Source organism: Drosophila erecta, unplaced genomic scaffold (genome assembly GCF_003286155.1).
Source record: "Drosophila erecta strain 14021-0224.00,06,07 unplaced genomic scaffold, DereRS2 tig00000021-arrow-pilon, whole genome shotgun sequence".
Taxonomy (NCBI): domain Eukaryota; kingdom Metazoa; phylum Arthropoda; class Insecta; order Diptera; family Drosophilidae; genus Drosophila; species Drosophila erecta.
In genome coordinates this window covers 21,997,910-22,012,740 of record NW_020825198.1, presented here as the reverse complement: position 1 = coordinate 22,012,740, position 14,831 = coordinate 21,997,910, and the positions used below count along the sequence as shown (strand labels likewise).

Here is a 14,831-nt window from a genome sequence, read left to right as displayed (position 1 = left end):
CGACGAAGTACATTATATATACATTATCTTCAAGCTCGAGTAACAGATATTGGTTATCAATTTGTGCAAAGGTGGATAAAAATCTAAATTTACAAATCGCAGCTCTCAGTCTATAAGACCTTAAATAGTTAACATGTATAATTGTCTAAACTTAATAGGCAGTTCATCACATGCACAATACATAGTTTCCGTATCTGACAAAGAACTCAAGAATTAATCCGCGTTAAAAGTGCAATCTATAAGTGAATAACGAAAGAAAACTGTAGCATAATGTGTTCTTCTGGCGGCGTTGAAGTTTTCATTAAAGTTTTACCCATCTTCCACCTACAACAAGTTTTTCTTTCGAACTAGAGAATGGGAAAAATGGGAAGGTGGCGAAAGTTGTACTCATTAGCATGCGGTCCGGTGTTTCGAGGCGGATGTCAGCTCCTGGCTGCTGGTTACTGCTCCTGGGTGAGCAACTTTCAGCAGCTGACAACAGTTTTGAGTTTTGGCTGCTCAAGGGTTAAGGGGACCGATTCCGGACGGTGGCTTAACCGCTTGCTCCCAAAAGACAAAAGTGAAACAGCACGCGGGCCAGCTATGCTGGAACCAGGATCCCAGATACTATACTCGTACATTCCGTGCCCCTAGTTCCCAAGTTGGGTTATCCTGCCGCAGTCTGAGTGTGTGCAACTGATGTTCTGTCAAAATTGTTTGCATCAATGAAAGCGAAAACTAATACCCCGTACACTTGGAGAAATCGTGTGCAAATCAGGTCTAAGTAAAAAAACCATAAAAGGTCAAAGCAAGGAGCGTATAGGTGGAGTGTAAGTGGCTTTTAATTAATGTTTAATTTATAGTTTCTGCCTCAGAGTAAAACATGCTTGGAATATTTTAAAGCGTATTTTTCTTCAGTGTCTCACCCACTTTCCCTTTGTTTTCTCACATGCCCCACTGTCTCCGGCAGCTCACTTAGCAGACAAGTTGAGAGCAATCCACATGCATAGTTTTTCGAGTGCAATTAAGTGAAACTCGTGTTAGTTAGCGCAGGGGAGTGGGAGGTGGGAGGATGGTCGCCCAGGACTGTGGCGGCGAAGAGTATTAGCTATAGGATGGGTGACGCACACAGAAGCCAAACTTGGACACGTTGCCATGTCAGTGCTCCACTTTGAGCCTCTGATCCGCGGCCGAAGGAGCTGCACGGAATTCCGGGGGACTTCAGCCGCAGTTGTAGCTGCTGGGTTCTTTGATAATGTGAGTCATATGTAACACGCATTCGCATACAAAGCATGTCATTAAAAGTTATTCCACCTTCACTGGGAACATCCCACCCATTCGCAGTGCACATGGATACTAGTGAAGGGGTCACTCTATGGAATGGAACGAATTTTAATATGAAAGCGTGTTTTGCAAACAGTTATCATCATTTTAGAAACACATTTTTGTATTAAAAACATAGTTGTATGAGAAATATATTAGGAACCAGAACATTTTCCATAATATTCTTGTAGGATTTGTACGCGTTAGGAATGTGATATATCAAGTATGTAATATATTCCTAACTTACTATTCATATTTAAAGAACAGCGTAAAGTACAGAAATTTTTAACTTCAAAATTAATCGTGATACTGTGCGTTAAGTTCATCTTGTAACTTGTGGTAAATACTACCCCTAGCACCACGGGAACAGGACGAGCTAGAACATCAATATGACCATAAAAAAACTATACGAGCCGAGACAAAATTACACGAAAATATGTTTGCACAACTGGGTCGGGTCATGTCCAATGAGGTTCCTCGCAGCTTTGGTCGCCGGTGGCCAGCAGAATGCCTGCGTGTGGCATGTGTCCTTGTGTCCATGGGTCCATTTGTCCGTTTGTCCAGGAACAGGACATCGGACAGCGGACAGCGGAGGCGGCGCTCGTTGGTCGCTTGGCTTGTGTATCCAATTCCATTAAAATCAATTTGTCTATTTATTTAACCGATAATCTGCCGAGCTTCAACTGCCGGCCTGTAAAGTTGTCGGCTCCCTCTTTCCAATCGGGGCAAGTGGAGCGGGCGGCGTTGGTAAATTGTACATGCATTGAAAGGATACGACAGGTGACAGTGCCAGCGGGGCGCGGTGGTGCGGGAGTGAGGCGGTGAGGACGAGGAACCACTTTTGTCAGCCTGATGCCGTAGGGAAGCTCTAATTTGTCAACATCACGCCAGGTGAAATGTTTTAATTTTCTGCCCGCACTTTGGCGACCGAACGTCTATTTATTATCATCCCACCTTATTTCCTAGGAGGGTCGTTGGGGTCACCTATGTGTAGTCAATATTGGCGTCAAAGGAGAGCATCATCATCTATGCAGGTGGTTTGGGATCTTTGTCGTAGTTCTTACGACACTATTATCATCATTATGTATGTGTGATTTATAAGGGGAGGGGCCAAAGCTACCCTGGATGCCATCCCTTGAACTCTGATGGTATTCCTCCCTTTCTCAACTTTTCACGGCTCCTTTTGGCCTTTACATAAAAATCGACTTGGCGCCCGGAAAAGTAGGCAACATAAAAAGCATTAGGCCAAGAGCAAACAGAAGGACGGCAAACAAACCGCCGAACAGCTGCCTGCGTTGATTTTGACATATGAGAACCACTTTTCCCTATACATGGCACTTAATTATATTTCGGGAAGGGAATGGTGGCAATACTTTCCCGTTTCGGGTTCGGGCCCTTTTCGTTTAGTGCCCATTAAACGGGTGAGATGCGGCAAGGAGGCTTGACTACTTATCGATTCACTGGTACATTCTATTAGACGCAAACGTGCGATTCTCTTTCAATTTCTATAAATCCCCGCTCTGTAGAAGCCAAGTAAAATAGTTGGGAGACAGTTTTTCTTCGAGGCTTTTATAAGACGCTTGGCTCACGCACTACAATAATGGCTTTAGGGAGTTAAGCACATTTTAAAATAATTGAATTCGAGCGTCATGTTCAGTTCCAGGGTTTTCTGTAAACAAGTGCCTGCTTACAAAAGTACTTCGAGCTAATGTAGGGAATCGTTGGACATTGAATTAGTACTGATTCCTACGAATACCAGATTTTCTATTGGTTCTGTCCTTAGCAGTCTGCGAAGCTAGGCTTTTTGCTATTTCCCACTTTCTCGCCATTCCGCGCACATCAATCAAATTCCTTTGGACCACTTAGCCATCTCGAAAGTAAGAGCTGGATGGGGCCATAGCTTTCGGTCTAGTGCGTTGGCTGACAGATTTTCCGTCCTTTGGCTTCCTCTGACAGTTTTTGCTTTTCTACTGCTGGCCCCTTGAAGCGCGAATAATTTAAATTAATAAATTGAATTTAATTGACAAGCATTTTGAGTCGCCAGTGAAGGGCAGCACTTCTGTAAGAGGTGAGCGGTTGCCGGGGGAGCCGAGTCAATGAGTTGTGCGTCTTCCAGACTTGCCTTGCTTTTCTCTGCCCTCAGATGTGACTCGCCCTCACCCGATTTCCCTGTTTTTCCTGATTTTCCCGATTTCCCTGCTCGCTTTTCAATTTCCGCTGCATAAATCTTTTATTGCCGGGAACTTTGCACGTCGAACGCAGGGAGGGCAAAGCTAATCGTTAGTAAGCACTTGCTAGCCATCTTGCACTTGGCCATTTGCTTTTTCGGCTTGGGGATTTGGTTCTCGTTCCAATGCGTTTGCTGGCTGCTGCTGTTGCTGGTTCTGGAGCACATTAACCAGCCCAACTCTGTACTTTGGCCGAATTGACTTCTTGCAATTGCACAACATGGCGTGTACTGCACTCAAATTTTCCATTTGCCCGTTTAAGCAGGTTTAAAGCTGGAACAAAAATATTGGAGTGTGTGTCCCAGCATTGCATGATTAATGGAGGTGGAGTCAGCGAACTCAATTAGTTGCCTGGCATTGATTGCTGAAAACAATCCATCATGGAACACAAGAAAACATTTGCCAGCTGCAGATTTCACTAGGAGAAGTGGCCTGAAAGCATATTTTTAAGCGCCGGAAGAGGCTTTTAGTCAAACCACAAGTGGCTCGGGTGTGCTTCTTACACATGATTCGATTTATCCTATTAGCTGTGCGTAATAAACATTCTTAAAATGGTTTTGTGCTAGAGCAACTTTCCACATAATCTACACACACTTGGCAGCTCATAAGTCCGCCCCAGACCCTCTCAGGATATTTGAACAGTTAGGCAAGCTAATGACTTAAATATCCTGGCGATGGCTTCGCTCGACGTCATTCTGTCGACAGCTTTATGGCTTGATTATATCCAGATGATTATAGCCGGGCCAGAGTTGCTGCCTCGGCTTTTTGTTTTAATTATGGCTGAGTCTGGAGTAAGCCTCCGCTCCCCGATGATTTATTTGAAACATTTTTGATTAATCGGCCGGGCCGATTGTGCGCTTGTGATTTATTGGGCGCCACATCGCACCTTCACGCTCGACAGGTGATCCAATAGGTGGCCCCGAAACCCATAATGTATCGCACCATCCCCTTCCCCTTTGCCACATGTGGTTGCAACACGCTACGACAAAGGGCTTGCCAGGAAATTTGGCAGACAGGCAAAGTTTTCTTCGAGGTTCGCCAGGGACAAAAAACTTTTTGCCCAGTTTCCAAATTGCCGCGCTGTCTTTTGAGCCTCTTATTTTCAGATAAGGCCCGCAGAAGCTTTATTCACACTTCCTAGAAGCTTAGTCCTTAAGACTTTGCCAAGTCCTCAAATTAGAATTTCTATAATTTGCTTCTTTACTCAAAAGGGTGGGCATATCACAGTCAGCCGTCTGCTAATTTTTGGCTACAAGCTTGAACATTATTTTGAAGCACTCTTGAAAACCCACATGAACCCATATGATGTACACTATAAGGAATATTTACTTTGCTCAATATTGGGATTCCACAAACAGGCAAAAAAACAGTTTTCTCTTTGCTTCGATTTATAGATGCGGTTTACCACTAAAGAAGATGGGATCAGCTTTTCATGTTTCCCAAAAACGCCTCTTATTTATGGTAGCTCTATAGATCACGGTTGAAGCCAATTTCCTTGGGTTTTGGCCTTTTCTCACTATTTTACCCTCGCCTTCGGTGCTCTTGCAATACTTTGTTGCTCGCCCTGCCACTCATCCACTTTGTTATTAATTTCTTCGAGATTAATATTCAATTTGATGCTAAGTCAAATGTTCTTTATCCAGAGCCAAATTGAAAAAATTAAGTGAAACGCCTGAAACACGCCTGTAAAATCACGTTTGAAAGGGAGGGGAGGCGGCATTAGGCAACCGCTCACTTTGATTGAAGGCGGGTCTGCTGTGCAAATCATTTTCTTATTTGCTGCCTTCATTTTGCCAGAGTCATTCGACACACGCCAGCAGTTTTAGGGATTTCCCCTTCTGCTGCTGTTATGTCATCTTCATCTCCATCTTGTGACATCAGTTTTGATGGCGCTGTCAGGTGGGGGAGCCCACTGCCACCCACACCCACTCACGTATGCCAGTCAAGAATGCAGTCATGCGTGTCTCAATTTCTTTCACTTTCTTTTCAGTTTCCCCGTGACTTGCTTGCCCCCAAATCAGCGACGTCCCTGACAGCTAAAGTAAGCCAAAGTGGCGACACGGGAACAGGAAACTTAATTGCGAAAGCAAACAGTTGGGGAATATGGCGGGGTAGGTAATTTATTTGGAAGTTCACATGCATGTAAATGCCCTGCTGAGTTCTTACTGATTTGTGCTGATTTCTACTGAGTTCGGCTGAGTATTTCAAAAGTCCTCCCTCCACATCCTTCAGCACTGGCAATTGACTTCGGATGGCCACAAATGAATTGCCTGATTGTCTTCATTGACTCCCTGCATATCCTGTGCAAAGGTGCCACAGTACTTCATTTCGCCCGATAATCAGCCGCATTTATATGCCAGTCAGGCACAGCGGCAGCTGCCGACATTTAAAATGAACATAAATTAAATCATAAATTGCAACCGTTTCCGGTAAAAACATTTACGAAGGGAAATCGCGAAAATGGCCGGGCGAGGGCGACTTGAAAGGAAAGTCGGGTGAAAAGCGCTGGGGAAATCGAAGAGGAAATTGTTTTTCAATGGCTGGCAAATAATTATTATTGTGAAAACTCACTGCCAACGTTCTCTCGCCTCGCGTCCTTGAGTCGGCTCCATCAAAATCCAATTAAAAGTCAAACTAAAAGTATCTTGGTGTCGATGGCTAGCTGTTGGTGACAGCTTGTTTTGGCCTGTTGGCCCCCCCGTTTCGTCTGGCCAGGCCCATTGTTTAAGCCACTCGTAGAGGTGTCACCTGTCATCCTGCACATAAAACAGGAGCAAAGCCGGAAAAACAACCGGCAACACAAGCTCCCAGCGAAACAACATTGTGCTTAGTCGGATGCGCTTTTTATGATATTTGGGCGGTAGCTCTAGGGCATATTAGTGACGCGGAATCAAGGAAATGTTCATAACTCATCAAAGCATTTCCTCGAGGGATTCCGTGATTAATTTAGAGCTTACTTAGATATTAGGATTGAAATGAGATCTTTAAATTAAAGTTTTATTATTAAATTTTAAATATTCTTTTTCCAGATACATTTTGCAATAATAAACATGTCTTGGGTAGCTATTCTGTCGGATCTGGCGGCACTTCCGCTAGTGAATGTGCAGTGCCCAGGATCCATCACACTTCCATGAGCAGTGTCATATCGCCAACGACGATTGCCCTTGTCCTTACACTCCACCTTTGTCCTTGCCGCCGTCGCGGCCCCGGCGGAACTGAGGATCTGAGCTGCATTGTTTATGTGCTCTGGCCCGGTAAGTGGGTTTCTGATTGCGGAAATTAGCTGGTTCCAGGTCGTTGTCTCAGCCGAACCGAGCGGAGGTCCTGCCGCGTGGCGCCATGTTTTCTTTCCATTTGATGGATATGCATGCAAACTGTGTGGCCCAACCGCTGTTGCACTTGCTCATCCTAAACAGAAGCAGATGGCTGGGTTGGTTTGGTTGGCTTTGGTTTACGTCGCTGCGGTTGGCGGTATTTACGGTTTTGCGGTTATTAAAAGTGTCAAAAGCGTGCAAATAACGATGACAGCAACACGAGAATTTTCCGAAATGGGTGTGCAGTGGGTTGTGGTGGTGTGTGAGTGAGTAATGCTATCCAGGTGTCAATGTTGTGGCCATGGTTAAGGAGCCAGCTTTTGTGCGGAGATCACCAGGCTTGACTGATTCTAAATGCGTCCATTGTTTAAGATAGTTTTTTATATTATTTGATAGTTTATGTGGTTCTTGCGTACGTACATTTTTTAATTTAGAAGTGATACGAAACATCTAATGTGTCATATTTTAATGGGTTTTTAATGTTACCCTGGATTTTGGCTAATGCTAACTTATTACTATTAACTTTAAATACGCCACTTATCCACTGATAGTTTTCCATCAAATTTTCCATCCTCCCCGCAGTCAGTTTCCCCCTCAACTCCATACAGTTTTAAGTACTTCTGCCTGATTTTCGAGTTCCGATGGCGCCGAGTGTGCTTTAGCACCCGGCATAGGCTCGAAATTGTGAATAGAATTGGGTCGGCGAGGCGCCGCAGGATGTGGATGTGGGATGTGGCGGGATTTTCGCGGGACACCATTGAAATGGCTCTCAGTGTGGAGACTCAGCTGCATTCCCATTTCAATTCCAATTCCAATTCCAATTCCAACTTTAAGAGCCCCGCGAAGCTAAAAAGTAGTAAAGAGGTTATAAGCACACATAAAACGAACTTGGTTACGGAATTCTGTGCGTCTGCTGCTTGCTTTGTAGCTCCTGATAATGTTGCCTACAAAGTATGCAATTAAAAGTCGGTCGCATTCTCAAGGCTTTCTCTTATTTTAGCCGGCACTGGGCCAATAAAAATCGCCTGCCAATCGCAAAGGCTGCGGGGATAATGTAATAAGCTCCATGCCCTTTGACCCTTACCCCAGCCGCACGGCATACACATTTTTGAGAGAAAAACTTCCGGGGAAAGTGGGCCGCAACCGCTGCTGATGAGATGCCTTTGACTGCAACCTGCCAGGCCTCGATGGCATATTGTAAGTGTCCCAAACCCCTCCGCTCCGCTTCCTTCTGCTCGGGGAAAATGCAAAAGAAATGCGGTGAAAAGCAGCTGCAGCCGTCGCGTCCAAGCCGAGTGAGTGATGTGGCAACAATTTTTTTGCGCTTGCAGCTAACAACCAGTGCACTGCACATACAGTGGGGATTGGCTATGGGGGGAGGTGCAAATGGAGCGTGAAAAGAGCAGATCAAGTGGAAAACCTCGAGGAAATAGCTGGTTTAGGTTTTGAATGACACACCAGAAACAAATGCTGTTGCTTTTAAATTGAAAGCTTAAATGTAAACCTCCAAGCACTCCAAGCTAAGACAATTAAACTGTTTAAGTAAAATAGGCGCCATAAACTTATATTCTTGCAATATTAATCAAAACACTGGTTATTGAAATATACCTGAAATATGTATGTTTTGCGTTATTTTTTTCAGAGCACTGAATGTAATTAAAAAGTCCGCGCGCACAAATCTTCGCTGTACCTATTCCCCTGTCTTCTGTTCATCGCGCGGAGATACACAAGTTCTAAAGCTAAAATTAAAGTCCTAGCTCGGAAAATTATGCGCATTGAGTCGACAGAAGCAGCTTAAGCAGACGAAAAGTTCGGAGTCTAATTGAAGAGCCCGCACATGAATTGGGTGATTAATGAATGATTTATGCGCTGGAAAGTGTGTCGTAATTAGCATATTATGCAAATCAGGGAAACCAGCAGAAAAACTGACCAGAAAGCTTCCGTTTTCGGATAAAGGGAGCCGGAGGTCTAGTCAGTCGGCTTGTGTTTTCAATTAACGTGCAGCACGCTTCATTTGCATCGCTCTCTAAGCTGAAAGTGCTTTCTTAGCCCTCATAAGTACGCACCTCTGTTTGCTTTCACGTTCAGTTGAAAGAACTAATGTTGAGTAACTGCGGGTGGCATTAAAAATCCTCCCAGTTGCTAGACAATTTGGAGAAGTTGCGGCAGCTGCTAGTTTGTATCTGCGTTGCGGTTGAACGGAAGGGTCTAACCAAATCCACCGAACTATGCATCCGATCCTGCTCAGTGGCGGCGGCACGTTCTGTTGGCCGGGAGGAAGTCAGTTGAGAACCCAGAACCGCATTCCTGGCCGGCCTTGGCATATCCCATTATTATGCAAACCGCAGCGCGAACTTTCCTTTACATTTCCTTATTTTTCTTTGCTCCGCCTTCGAATGCTGCGAGTGTTTTTTGGCTCTTAAAATAATTTTCATCACGCCCGCTGATTGATTGATTGGTGGCTGAATGTCCCCAGCCCCTTTCGGAGCATTCAATTAAGCGAATGCATTAAAATGTATATGCACCGCGAAGGCAGATCGAATGGAAAGCCTGAAATTGTGCATGCCAAATGAAAATACCGCATTGAAATTATTTCCTCTTGATCGAGTTCATTGTTATTGCGTTCGTATAATGGTGTTTTACTGAACCAATTAGGGGGCTCTTCACCGGGTCCACGAGGCGTATGCGTTATGGAAACGAAATTACCGCAGTTAGCTGCATAGTTTTATGGGCCAAATTCTTGGCATACACTAAGTAAATACCCAAGGCCTTTTAAAACAAAGACTATTGTAGAAGTAATTTAAAATGGGAACTTGAATATTTATTAGCAGAACGATTGAGGCCCAGCGTGTGCCAAGCTGCCCCTGGAAGGCACAAGCAAACTTGTCCATTAAATCACAGGGCATATTAATGCAGATGAGACCAAGCAACGTGCAACTTAATTTGTATATTTAATTATTTTTCAATTACCATTTTAATTGATTTATGCGACAACACCATTTACAATTCCGCAGCCATGTCGCAGCGTATCGTATCTGGGTTTAATGTGTCATTTCAATTCGGTGGCCAAACATCTTCGGCTGGACAGCGGATATCATTGCCAATTTAATTGAAAAGATTAAACATTAAAAATAGCAATATTTCATTGATTACATTGCCAGGCTTAACTGCATTAATTTTGATTCCCCTCTTCCAATTTTCTTTAATGTACTTTTGCGGCTATACTGCAGGAAAATAAAATTAAACAGTTTCCCCCACTAACACATAACATAATTTGAATCGGAAAGGCACCCGCTGGCTTTGTGTATAAAGATAAATTAATCTGTTTAGGCATATGCCCTTTTTATTTGCCTAAATACCCAAGAGCTTTCGGTGATTTATCGATTAGTATCTTCGAACAAATTTGACACCCATTACTCCGGTACAGGGTAAGGGTATGCTACGTTTGCTGAAATGTACGTAACAGGAAGGAAGCCTAAATATGGACGTCTAGATCTTGGGGGCTATAAAAGCTAAGAATATGCTGGCAAATTCTAAAGAACGCAGCAAGGATATTTTTGGAGATTGCCACGCCCACTCTAACTTTCACAAACTATTTTGACGTTTTTGATTTTAATATTAAATTTGTAAACTTTTGTAGATGTGCCAAAAACTATTTGGCCACTCCGACTCTATAGCCCAAAACTGTCATGCCCACACTTTTAAAAAAGTTTGGATTTTCTTCATTCTAATATTTGACTTGTTTCGATTTCAATAGATATGCCAACAACATTTTGGACACTAAAACTCTCACGCCCACAAAAATGTTTTGTTTTTCCCGATTTCCGATACTATAGCATTTATTTTTGTTGTAATTAGAATATGGATAAACTGTTTGAATAGTTTAGAAATATTTGTTATATGTTGTATTATTTTTTTTTATTATTTTTGCACAGATATCTTTAAAATGTGGAAATACAAATAATTTCAACGAGACCTTAAAGAGTTGCTCGCCACCTTGACAGACAAGTACGGAAATACAAAGTTGTGAATTATTAAAAACGCTTTTAGAGTTGTTAGAGTGCTGAACCGTTTTTTTACTAAACGATGCTGGGTTGTAGGTGAAGTGCAGGTCACATCTTCATATACTTTGGCATGTATTTACTTACATATATTTTCACATAAACATATGCACGTGGACTCGTATCTGTGTCAAAGTCTTATTGAAATTTTCATGAGACGGCAGTCCGAGCAGATAATGTGGCCTGCCTTTTGATTAGATTTTATGTAAATACTTTCTGGGCAACGAACCCCAAAGATGGAGCGTCGAGCTCGGAGGTGAAAAGGCTGCCGGAAGGAGCAACCGCAGACCGGAAAAATCAAATAAATATATAATCATGAGGTTGGCGCGAAAGTTAGCCGCGCTTTTCAAATTGGTATAAATGCGGCACGCTTTGGGACAAAAGCACTTGAGGGCGTATAGTCCGGATTTTCGCCATACGATTGTGCCAAGTCTGTTACTTAAAAGCCGCAACATGAAATAAAATAATAATCATGCTCACGCTGTTGAGTTCGCAGCCTCACAGGAAGGATTCCGGCACCCCAAGAACCGCTTTTCCGCAAGAAGTTTTAGGTGGCACGCACTCGGGAGCAGTGCCGTTTAATTAATTAAAGGTGTTCAAGTAACACACGGCGTGGCACTTGGGAAACATTCTTTCTTTTCCCCCAATACACACATGCCCTTTTCCGCTTTCCCAGTGCGGAGTGCTCTTTTTCCTTGGCATAGGTAATGGACGCAGTTTGTTTTTTTAGGATTATGAAGGGAATATGAACAAGAAAATTTGTGGGAGACTTAAAAATCGGATTTTCTTAGGTCTGTCTTAAGTAAAGGGGGTCTTTTTAATTTGTTGATTGATTTTTAATGTGCTTCGGAATTTTATAGAGGTTCCACACATTTTTATTTATTCCTTGAAAAGGTGTCATATTTTTTGGAACGACATTTGCTATATTTTAACGTTTAGTTAAGATACAAATTTACTGTTAAGCTAGAATGGTTTTATGTGTTTAAGTATATTAGTACGTTTAAACTTCCACCCAGTAGACAATATGCAATATACTTGTAATTAAATAAAAGTTTCTCGTCACTTCTTAAAATTATTTTGGAAGATCCCCTACTCCAAGTGAATGCTGTTGCTTCGCCTTACCTGCTGTTATCAGTTATAAATGTTTGGTCAAGCCTTGCGATTTCCCTTTAGTTTTCCTGTCACTACCACAACACTTTGCACGTCGTCTATGGTCTCTCGCTTTGAGCTTCAATGGCCGTAAACATTTTGTGGCACATTTCATTGGAATATGCCTGAGTGGGAGTGCAAGTTATAATTGTTGGCAATTTATTTATTACACAAGAACGAATTCTGTTAATTGGTTTCGCCCGTCGTTAGCAAAGCTCATTTGCGAAATTTCGGCTTGGTTTCGGTTGCTTTGCCACGAAAACGGAGCCCAGGAAACTTTTGCACCAGAACTTTATGGTTCGCCCTCTTCTTCCGGTGTAATGAATCGATGAAGATCGAGAGACAATCGAATCGAATCGAATTCAATTTGCGTTGCCTGCGTCGGAAAGTTGCTGTTGGCTGGCAAATTGTCACTTGAACTTTGCGGCAATCTCTGAGCTGGCAGCTTCTAACACCGCATCACGAAAGATGAAAGAGCTCGTTTATGTCGACGCCGCCTGCTTCCGCCACTCGCGTCCACACCCAACGCCAATTCGCACGAAACTGAAGGCGAGCGGCAGCGTTCCGCGGTCCGTCCTTCAACTTCAGCCACCCGCAACAGTTCGCCTCTTCGTCTCCTCTTCGGCTCCTCTTTTCGGCCGTGTCGTAGCAATTCGGGTCCGAACGAGCAATTTGCGTCGGCAAAGCAGGGCATCGCGCCTCTCTTAACGATTTCTCTTAGTTGCCAAACTGTTGATTCAGCACGGAATAGGAAGCGGAACGCATCAACATCATTTATGTTTCTATATATCATGTATATTTGTATACGAGTAATCTAAATTAAATCTATATCTATGTTAAATCTATATAAACCTAACATTCTCATATGAGTGAAAGCGTGAAAGCGACCAAAGCGTGAACTCAGTTTAAATAAAATTTCATGGACCGCAGCTTATTTGGTAGCAAAAAAGTAATTGTTTGTACAAATTAAATGCTGCATAAGTATGGCTCTTCGTTTTTTTGAGTGTAATGGACTTAATAAAAATAAAGCCATACAACTTTTAAGAATAGTAATAGCTTTACGCCTCGAAATAGGACAGCATTCCCGCATTTTTCCCACTTTCACTTCTCGACGCACTTTTGCTCTGTGTCCTGGGAAAATGGCATTTACATGGAGATTCGTGCCAAGGAGACAGCTGCAAGAAGTGACAATTCGCATCAGAGATTCATGGGAGGATGATGAGCATGGGAAGGGCTGTGGTTATTCGCACACTCCGTTTCGCAATGATACAATAATTTTGTGTAGACGCTGCTGCTCCGTTTATTGTTCTTGCAGCTTGAGCTGGCTGCAGGCAGGAAACTCAATTATCTTGGAGCATGAGTCTGAAAAAGATGAGACGTGTGCCTGGCTTATTTCAAAGCTGCAACCCTTTGGCCAGCCGGATGTAGTCAAAGTCCCAGTTGTTCTGGGTCATCTAGTGCTGAGCCATGTTGACCGCAGCTCTCCCCTGCTGTTGTCAATTAAAGTTTCAGAAGTTGCATGTCGCAGCAAATTATCCTGCACACAGGCACACATTGGAAACAGCTACTGCGTTTATGCATTCACGCATTTCACGCATTCTATTTCATGAAAAGTACCAATTCGTGTGCGCATAAACAGCTTTTTACGAATTCACAGAATGCTTTCGACGCCCAACATTCTGGCAAAAGCAAAACAAGTCAGACACGACTTTAATTGGCTGATGTTTGCCTTGGCGGTGCTGGAAGTTACCCTTCCTTATTACTTTAGACGACAGCCCCTTTTGTTTTCCACCCATCAGGTGGGCAAATGGGTTTGTCGCATAAACATAGGATAATTGAAACTCACGCTTTAAAAACCGTGAAGCCTCAGGGCATAAACGTAGTAAGTGACAAAAAGTAAATGACAAACTGTGCGAAGGCTCTGGCCGAATAATAAAGCCTAGTGCGCTCTCAGCTGGAATTGCAGATGCAGATGAACGGGCGGGGTAGGGACAGTTTTTCATCATAAACATTGGGAGTCCGTCAAAGCATGTCCTACACATTTAAGTGTGTGATTCACATGATGCAAGCTGTTGGGCAGACAGGAGCACACTGAATCAGAGCCTCGACTTACAAAAGTCCGTGTTTATGGACCAGGGAAATTTGCATACCCTTCCTACCCGAAAACAAATGCGAAATAGAAAATGAAAATAGCATTCGCTCTTCTGGAACCCCAACATGCACACTCTTGCACAGAACACCTATGTACATATATTGTGAATTTCTTTTGGGTGAAAGCATTCATGCAATCCGTGAGCAAACTACTGTTTTGAGCACACGGCTTTATACGAATCTTTTAGATGCCTAGATAAATATTTTTGGACTAAAACTAAGATTTTTATAAAATCTTTAAATACAGCATGTGAAAATTAAATCCCTTTCAGTGAATCCAGTGTAATATTAAAAGTTCACTGGGTACCAGAGAACAATTTATATAGAATCCGGAAACAATTTCCTTAATTTGACCCGAATGGAAAATCCACAAATTATTTCACATTTCACTTCGACTGTCAACCCCCACAAATAATAATTTATCTTCGAGTGCAAAAAATGGAAAATGAAAAGTTGCAAATTACAATGGCTCGGATCGATAGTTGGCCAATATACAGTGTGCATATGCATTCTATATCCCCGTGCGGATATAACCAGTATCTTGTCCCAGCTTTATTGTTGTTGCCATCCGATTGTGTTTGTAGTTGTTTATGGCACAAATGAATTGGCATCTTTCGAATACTTTC

General features: G+C 42.9%; 1 protein-coding gene across 1 annotated transcript in view; it reads right to left on the bottom strand.

The window, feature by feature from the left end:
* Window positions 1–12,616, bottom strand: part of LOC6544285 (tyramine/octopamine receptor) — a 31,102-nt gene extending 18,486 nt beyond the window's left edge. Inside the window, exon 1 of the mRNA XM_001973677.3 lies at window positions 12,028–12,616. The gene's annotated coding sequence lies outside the window, so the exon portion shown is untranslated. The remainder of the gene's footprint in view (window positions 1–12,027) is intronic.
* Between the last annotated feature and the right edge of the window lie 2,215 nt (window positions 12,617–14,831).